Source organism: Octopus bimaculoides, chromosome 22 (genome assembly GCF_046866305.1).
Source record: "Octopus bimaculoides isolate indiv1 chromosome 22, ASM4686630v1, whole genome shotgun sequence".
Taxonomy (NCBI): Eukaryota; Metazoa; Mollusca; class Cephalopoda; order Octopoda; family Octopodidae; genus Octopus; species Octopus bimaculoides.
Genome location: NC_142949.1, coordinates 6,695,312 through 6,703,307, shown reverse-complemented (window position 1 = coordinate 6,703,307; position 7,996 = coordinate 6,695,312). Strand labels below are relative to the sequence as shown.

Sequence of the window (7,996 nt, the reverse complement as noted above, 5' to 3'; positions counted from 1 at the left end):
TATATATATATATATATATATACATATATATATATAGGAAGCATAGGAGTGGCTGTGTGGTAAGTACCTTGCTTACCAACTACATGGTTCGAGGTTCATTCCCACTGCGTGGCACCTTGGGCAAGTGTCTTCTACTATTGTCTTGGGCCAACCAAAGCCTTGTGAGTGGATTTGGTAGACAGAAACTGAAAGAAGCCCGTCGTATATATGTATATATATATATGTGTGTGTATGTTTGTGTCTGTGTTTGTCCCCCCAACATCGCTTGACAACCGATGCTGGTGTGTTTACGTCCCCGTAACTTAGCTGTTCGGCAAAAGAGACCGATAGAATAAGTACTAGGTTTCCAAAGAATAAGTCCTGGAGTTGATTTGCTCGACTAAAGGCGGTGCTCCAGCATGGCCGCAGTCAATTGACTGAAACAAGTAAAAGAGTATACAGGAATCACTCAACTGTCACAGGTATTGCGTTCCAAACCACCACCCCCAACAAATAGGTGAAAATCCGCAATGTAGAAATAGTACTGTACTGTATATTTTTTTTGTTGTTTTTATAATTTGTAAATATTTAAAATATTTATCATAAATACAAAACAACACTACGAAGGAATCAACATAAGCTTAAGTAACAAACCACGATAGGTAAAATAGACTTTGTTTATGGTTCCTTTTTACTCCTCTGTCCCTGATTGGGAGAGAAGAGTACTACACCTTAGGAGGTCTTCTCTGCCACCTTACAAGGACATGAAATCCACATCTGTCTCAGATCTGTGGAAAACAACATCACCCTCTTCGTTGCCTGTATGCAAGGTCAAAGTTGAAGACTTCCATTGCACCCTCTACCTGTCCCCATCTTCTCTCTCCCTATCACACCTGTATTTATGAAGAAAGTGTGATAATGTTGGGAGTCTTGGTTTCTTGATCATCCTCCATGATGACTATTCTTATGATGGTGGACATGGTTCGTGCAGTGCCAGTCCCACTCTCTTGGCGTTCAGACTCCTAATGGTTTGGTGCAACAAATGCCAAAAGCCCAGCAATTATCAGGAGGCAGGATTTGTACGGAGTTATCTTCTCTTAGATGAACAACTATAGAGCTGAGGGGCCTCATCTGCCTTGGGTCCATTGGTGTGTATGTGAGTGGCCTTCATCTGGGGACAATTCCATGACATGCTAATTAACCTACAGCTGGGACTCTGATGGGTGCTACTATTCCAGGTCAGAATAGACTTGGGAACAACAATGGCTAAGAGATGATTCCACATTCCTCAAAACTCTAAGACTTCTGAACCAGTGCCCCACAGCAGTTTATAGTCATACACATGTGTGCGTGTGTGTGTGTGGATATCACATGACAATTACACATCCCATGATGACTGTAAACGAGTATGGTTATCATACAAGTAATGTTGTTTGTTTCCAGTCTTCCGTGGATAACATGTCAACCATTTACACACAAACACAAAAGTAGGTAGTTCAAATGATCTAACGGCTGAACATTCATTGTCCAAAGCTCACGCCACCACCACCACCACCACCACCACCACCACAATTCTTCAAGATTGTTCCTCAACCCATGAAAATCACTCAACATTAACATCATCATCATTTAATGTCTGTTTTCTCTACTGGTATGGGCTGGATGGTTTGACAGGAACTTGTGAGCAAGGAAACTGTGCCAAGCTCTACTCTCTGCTTTCAAATGGGTCTCTACAGCTTTTTACGTGGCACCAGCACTAGAAAAATCACAGGTGTGACTTTGCGGTAAGAAGTTTGCTTCTCAACCATATGGTTTTAGGTTCAGTCCCGCTACGTAACACCTTGGACAAGTATCTTCTTGGGCCAACCAAAGCCTTGTGAGTGGATTTGGTGGATGGAAACTGAAAGAAGCCCATCATATATATATATATATATATATATATATATATATATATATATACACACAAAGTATTATGATAAAGTTCAGATGGTGCATTTTATGTGCCACAGGCTTCTTTCAGTTTCCATCTACTAAATCCACTCACAAGGCTATAGTAGAAGACACTTGCCCAAGGTGCCACGCAGTGGGACTGAACCCGGAACCATGTGGCTGGTAAGCAAGCTACTTACCACACAGCCACTACTGCACCTATAGTAGTGCGAAATTGAGGGAGATTCAGCTGTTATTTCTTCCCGAGCTAGAATAACCCTTGTTGTTATAAACAGCCGGAAGAGGGTGGTGGCAGACGGGAATTACCACCACCACCACATCAGCAACCAACATCACCATCTCTACTACTACTACTACTACTACTACTACTACTGTTACTGCTGCTGCTGCTGCTGCTACAGTAATGACGATGTGGTATTTTACAAATGGAAGTTATTTTATTACATAAAATACAAACATAACTGGGTCATAGCATTAAGTAACATTTCACTCTGCATTTAACACAAATCTTATTTATTCTCTCACTTCTGCCTGTCTGTTTCTCCCTCCTACTCTCTCACTCTCTCTCTCTCTCTCTCTCTCTCTCTCTCTCTCTGTGCATAATTGTATATATGTGGGGGGGGGTGTATACACATATATATATACATATATATGTGTATGTATGTATGTGTGTATGTATGTATGTCCTTATTCAGTTTATTTCACGATTTCTTGCCAATAGAGAAAGAACCGGTTTCTAACCTAGATCCAAGGCTCCTTCATTGGAATTTCAACAGCAGAGTATTTTTGCATGTATATATGTGTGTATATGTTTAGTATTTGGAGTCAGTGCATGTACAGATTGTGTTCTCATGCATATAGTTGCATATCTAGACATGCTCATGTATGCTTAAAGGATAAACTTCTGGAATTTTTCGCAACTTCTGCAGTTCCAATGATGATTTCAATATGTAGTCTTCAAGTACATATGTAAGTATGTGTGTATGTATGTATGTATGTATGTATGTATGTATGTATGTGTGTATGTATGTATGCATGTATGTATGTATGTATGTATGTATGTATAGACACATTCCCAATGTTGGCTGGACCTCAAAAATTCCAGACACACAGGTCTTGAGGACAGCTGATATCTTGAGTATTGAGGCAATGGTGCACAAGCACCGGTTACGTTGGATTGGACACCTTATTAGAATGAAGAATAGCAGGATTCCTAAGCAGATGCTCTATGGAGAACTTGTGAATTGAAGGAGACTCCGGCAGAAACCAAGGCTACGATTTAAGGACTGTGTCAAGTCCTCATTATAGGCCTGTGATATGCAGGACACTGACTGGGAGAACAATGCCTGTCATCACCACAGATGGAGGAAGCGGGTTAAGGAGGGGATCGACACTTTTGAGAGAGCACGTATCCAGCATGAAGAACTTAAGCGAGCTGTGCAAAAGCGCACGGTTCGTATAGTGAGTGGGGAAAGCTTGGTCTGCAATGTTTGCAGTCGTATATATGCTTGTCAAGAGCAGGGCTCATTAGCCACCAATGGAGCCGCAAAATGCAAAATATAAGTTAGTCCTAGAGCGCACAATGTTCCTGAAGTTCGGCAATGGTCTTCCTCGGTCACGAGTGGACGGCCATCATCATGTATGTATATATGATATTATCTTGTTTTCATTTCAAGATTTCTAATAGAGAAAGAGCAGGTTTCTAACCTAGATTCAAGGCTCCATCATTGGAATTTCAACAGCAGAGTGTTTATGCATGTATGTATGTGTATATCATCATCATCATCATCATCATCGTCGTCGTTTAACGTCCGCTTTCCATGCTAGCATGGGTTGGACGATTTGACTGAGGACTGGTGAAACCGGATGGCAACACCAGGCTCCAATCTAAATTTGGCAGAGTTTCTACAGCTGGATGCCCTTCCTAATGCCAACCACTCAGAGAGTGTAGTAGGTGCTTTTACGTGTCACCTGCACGAAGGCCAGTCAGGCGATACTGGCAACGGCCACGCTCGAAATGGTGTCTTTTATGTGCCACCCACACAAGCTAGTCCAGGGGCACTGGCAACGATCTCGCTCGAAAATGTGCAGTATTTGAAGTCGGTGCATGTGTAGATTTGTATGTTTTATATATTCTCATGCATATAGTTGCATATCTAGACATGCTCATATATAATTAAATTATTATAAACTTCTGGAGAGTTTTACAAATTTTTATAGTTCCAGTGATGGCTTGAGTTTGTAATCTTCAAATCAGCCTTCTCCCTTCTAACTTTAGGAAGCCTATTTTCTTAACATTAGTATTTAAGCGGTGTGTTACACATCCCAGAGCCCCAATAATTACAGATATAAACCTGAACTTGTAATCTGGGTAGAGTAACTGTATATTTCTCAATAGTTCAGCGTTTTTTTTTTCAATGATCTTTAACATTATGTTAACATCTGCTATGTATGCATATGTGTGTGTGTAGCAGTTTCGGCAAAAGAGGCCAATAGAATAAGTACTAGGCTTACAAAGAATAAGTCCTGGGGTTGATTTGCTCGACTAAAGGCGGTGCTCCAGCATGGCCACAGTCAAATCACTGAAACAAATAAAAGAATTAAAAAATATGCGTATTCTTTTTGTCTTTTATTCTTTTACTTGTTTCAGTCATTTGACTGCGGCCATGCTGGAGCACCGCCTTTAGTTGGGGAAATCAACCTCAGGACTCATTCTTTGTAAGCCTAGTACTTATTTTATCTGTCTTTTTTGCCGAACCACTAAGTTACTGGGACATAAACACACCAACATCGGTTGTCAAGTGATGGGTGCGGGGTACATATTTGACAATTATTTGTGTTTTAACAGTTTAATATCCTGTTTTATTCAAGCCATTCCTTGAATTTCTGTTGGCTTGCAGAGAAGTCCCCACCAAATGCACCCAGTACACTGCATGTACCCGGAACTCATTGAATATTCACTTTTTGGTGTTAAATAACAACAACAACAACAACAGTAACTCTACTAATGTGCAGTGGCTGTGTGGTTAAGAAGTTTGCTTTACAACCACATGTATCCAGGTTCAATCTCTCAGCACAGCACCTTTTGTACCTTTTACTCGTTTTGGTCATTAGACTGCAGCCATGCTGGGGCACTGCCTTCAAGAATTTGTAGTCAAAAAGGAAAGAACCACTGGTGAGGTCACAGAAGTGTGACGAAAGAACTCTGGCTGAAATACGATTAATGTAATGTAATGTAATATAAAGCTGAAACAAATGAACACCAAATATAAAGTGTGTGTGTGTTTTTATTGGCTAAACTGGCAACATGACCATCCCCAAATACAACAATATATATAATATATATGTATGTATGTATATATGTATGTATGCCTGTATATATGTGAGATAATAGTTTCACTTTAATAGTTTCAGTATTAAAGTGAAACTATTAATGTGAAAATATCTGACATTAGAAGAGAGAGATGTTATTGTGTCAATTGTGTCACTTTTGACATGTAATACTGAAATAGTGGAGGAGATATGATATTGCTCTGGGCTCGTACTAGGCAAGAAGTTAAACATTTTTTGGCCTATGACACTATATGGACACTAAGTAAAGCATGTGCAAAATTTGAATGAAATTGATTGTGTAGTTCTCAAGTTTTAGGCTTCACACAGACACACAGACAGACAGAGGCAGACAGACACATTCTCATCTTTATATATATATATATATATATATATATATATATATATATTATAATAATTTTCCCAGAGGATGTAGCAACCGTTACCAATATATCGAATTTGAAGTCTCTGTCTCTTTTGAATATGAAAATTTAAAAGTTTAAAAACCTTATGATATATATATATATATATATATATATATATATATATATATATATATATATATATATATATATGTATATATATACGATGGGCTTCTTTCAGTTTCTGTCTACCAACTTCACTCACAAGGCTTTGGTCAACCCAAGGCAATAGCAGAAGACACTTGCCCAATGTGCTACACAATGGGACTGAACCCAGATCTATGTGGTTGGGAAGCAGGTTTTTTACCACAAAGTAACACCTGTTAAATTTCTTCCAACAATTTGAAGTGTTTCTCTTTTACTCTTTTATTTGTTTCAGTCGTTTGACTGCGGCCATGCTGGAACACCACCTTTTACTCGAACAAATCAACCCCAGAACTTATTCTTTGTAAGCCTAGTACTTATTCTATCGGCCTCTTTTGCCGAACCACTAAGTTACTGGGATGTAAACACACCAGCATCAGTTGTCAAGCGATGTTGGGGAGACAAACACAGATACACATACATATACATATATAAGAGGGGCTTCTTTCAGTTTCCGTCTACCAAATCCACTCACAAGGCTTTGGTCAACTCAAAGCTATAGTAGAAGACAGTTGCCTGAGGTGCCACGCGGTGGGACTGAACCTGGAACCATGTCGTTGGTAAGTAAGCTATTAACCACACAGCCACTTCTGCACCTATTCAAATTTTTTCCAGATATTTTTTTGTTTTTAATTTTTTACTCTGTAGCTTCTTTATTACTAAATTCTAGAAAAAAAATGCATCTGATTCTCATCACCAGCAGGCAAAACAAGGTTGTTTTTTGTTGACAAAAAAAAGTATTTGACTTAAATACTTCAAGTGGTTGAAAGAAATTTAGCATGGCGCCATACCCGGTACAGCTTTTACAGTAAGTATGCCTAGTTCTGTGAACGTGACGCATACGGCCCTGTACAACCGTGTACCCAGTATTTACACCATAGCTAATGTGGTATACCTGCTATACACTGTGCACCCTGTTTAGTATGTATTCCTGGTATCTCCAATGTACACCAGGCCAGTGTCGTTAATGTAAACAGGATACCCATTACACCAAGTAACATTAGTGACAGATAAACGATACCGTCGTCTCTCCCTCCTTCCACCTCTCTCTCTCTCTCTCTCTCTCTCTCCCTCTCTCTCTCTCCCTCCCTCTGTCCGTCTTTCTGTATGTATGCATGTATGTATCTGTTTATCTCTCTATCAATCTACCTATCTATTTATCAATCTATCTATCTATCTATCTCTCTATCAATCTATCTATCTATTTATCTATCTATCTATCTAATCTATCTATTTATCTATCTATCTATCTATCTATCTATCTATCTATCTATCTATCTATCTATCTATCTATCTATCTAATCTATCTGTCTATCTATCTATATGTGTGTGTGTGTATATATATATATATATATCAATATATTATAAATTAACTACCAACAAAAATAATTGGTAAGCTAACTCATTATTCCTGAATGTTGTGTAAAGAAATTTTGATTTATTAAGTCTCTTAATGAATTCTTTATACTGAAATATATATTGAAGAAGATAAATATGTTCATTTGAATATATACGTTTTTTGTGTCGTAACTCCTTTATTATTATTATTAATATATATATATATATATATATATATATATATATATATATATATATATATATTATATATGACATATATATATATATATATATATATATATATATATATATATATTATATATGACATATATATATATATATATATATATATATATATATATATATATATATATTACATATATATATGTATATGTATAGATATATAGATATAGATAGATAGATGCAAACATACATACACACATACATACATATGTGTGTGTGTGTGTGTATCATATATGTATACACACACATACATGTATATACGTGTGTGTGTATATATATATGTATATGTGAGTATATATATATGTGCACACATATACACATACACAAACATGCATATATACATATATATATATATATATATATATATATATATATATATATATATATATATATACACACACATATATGACTATATGCACAGATATATATGCACATACACACATATGCACACATATAAGAGGGGGTTTAATGTTGTCAATGTTGTTATAATTACTGTCATTGCTGTTGTTGTTGTTGTTGTTGTTGTTTTCATCATCATTGCTTTTCTTGTTATTTTTCTTGTCATTATTCCTGTTGTTATTTTCATAGTT

At 37.1% G+C, this 7,996-nt stretch overlaps 1 protein-coding gene across 1 annotated transcript in view; it reads left to right on the top strand.

Annotated features, from left to right (window-relative positions):
- Positions 1 to 5,864: 5,864 nt before the first annotated feature.
- LOC106872409 (uncharacterized) overlaps positions 5,865 to 7,996 on the top strand; it is a 37,380-nt gene continuing 35,248 nt past the window's right edge. Inside the window, exon 1 of the mRNA XM_052975721.2 lies at positions 5,865 to 6,385. The gene's annotated coding sequence lies outside the window, so the exon portion shown is untranslated. The remainder of the gene's footprint in view (positions 6,386 to 7,996) is intronic.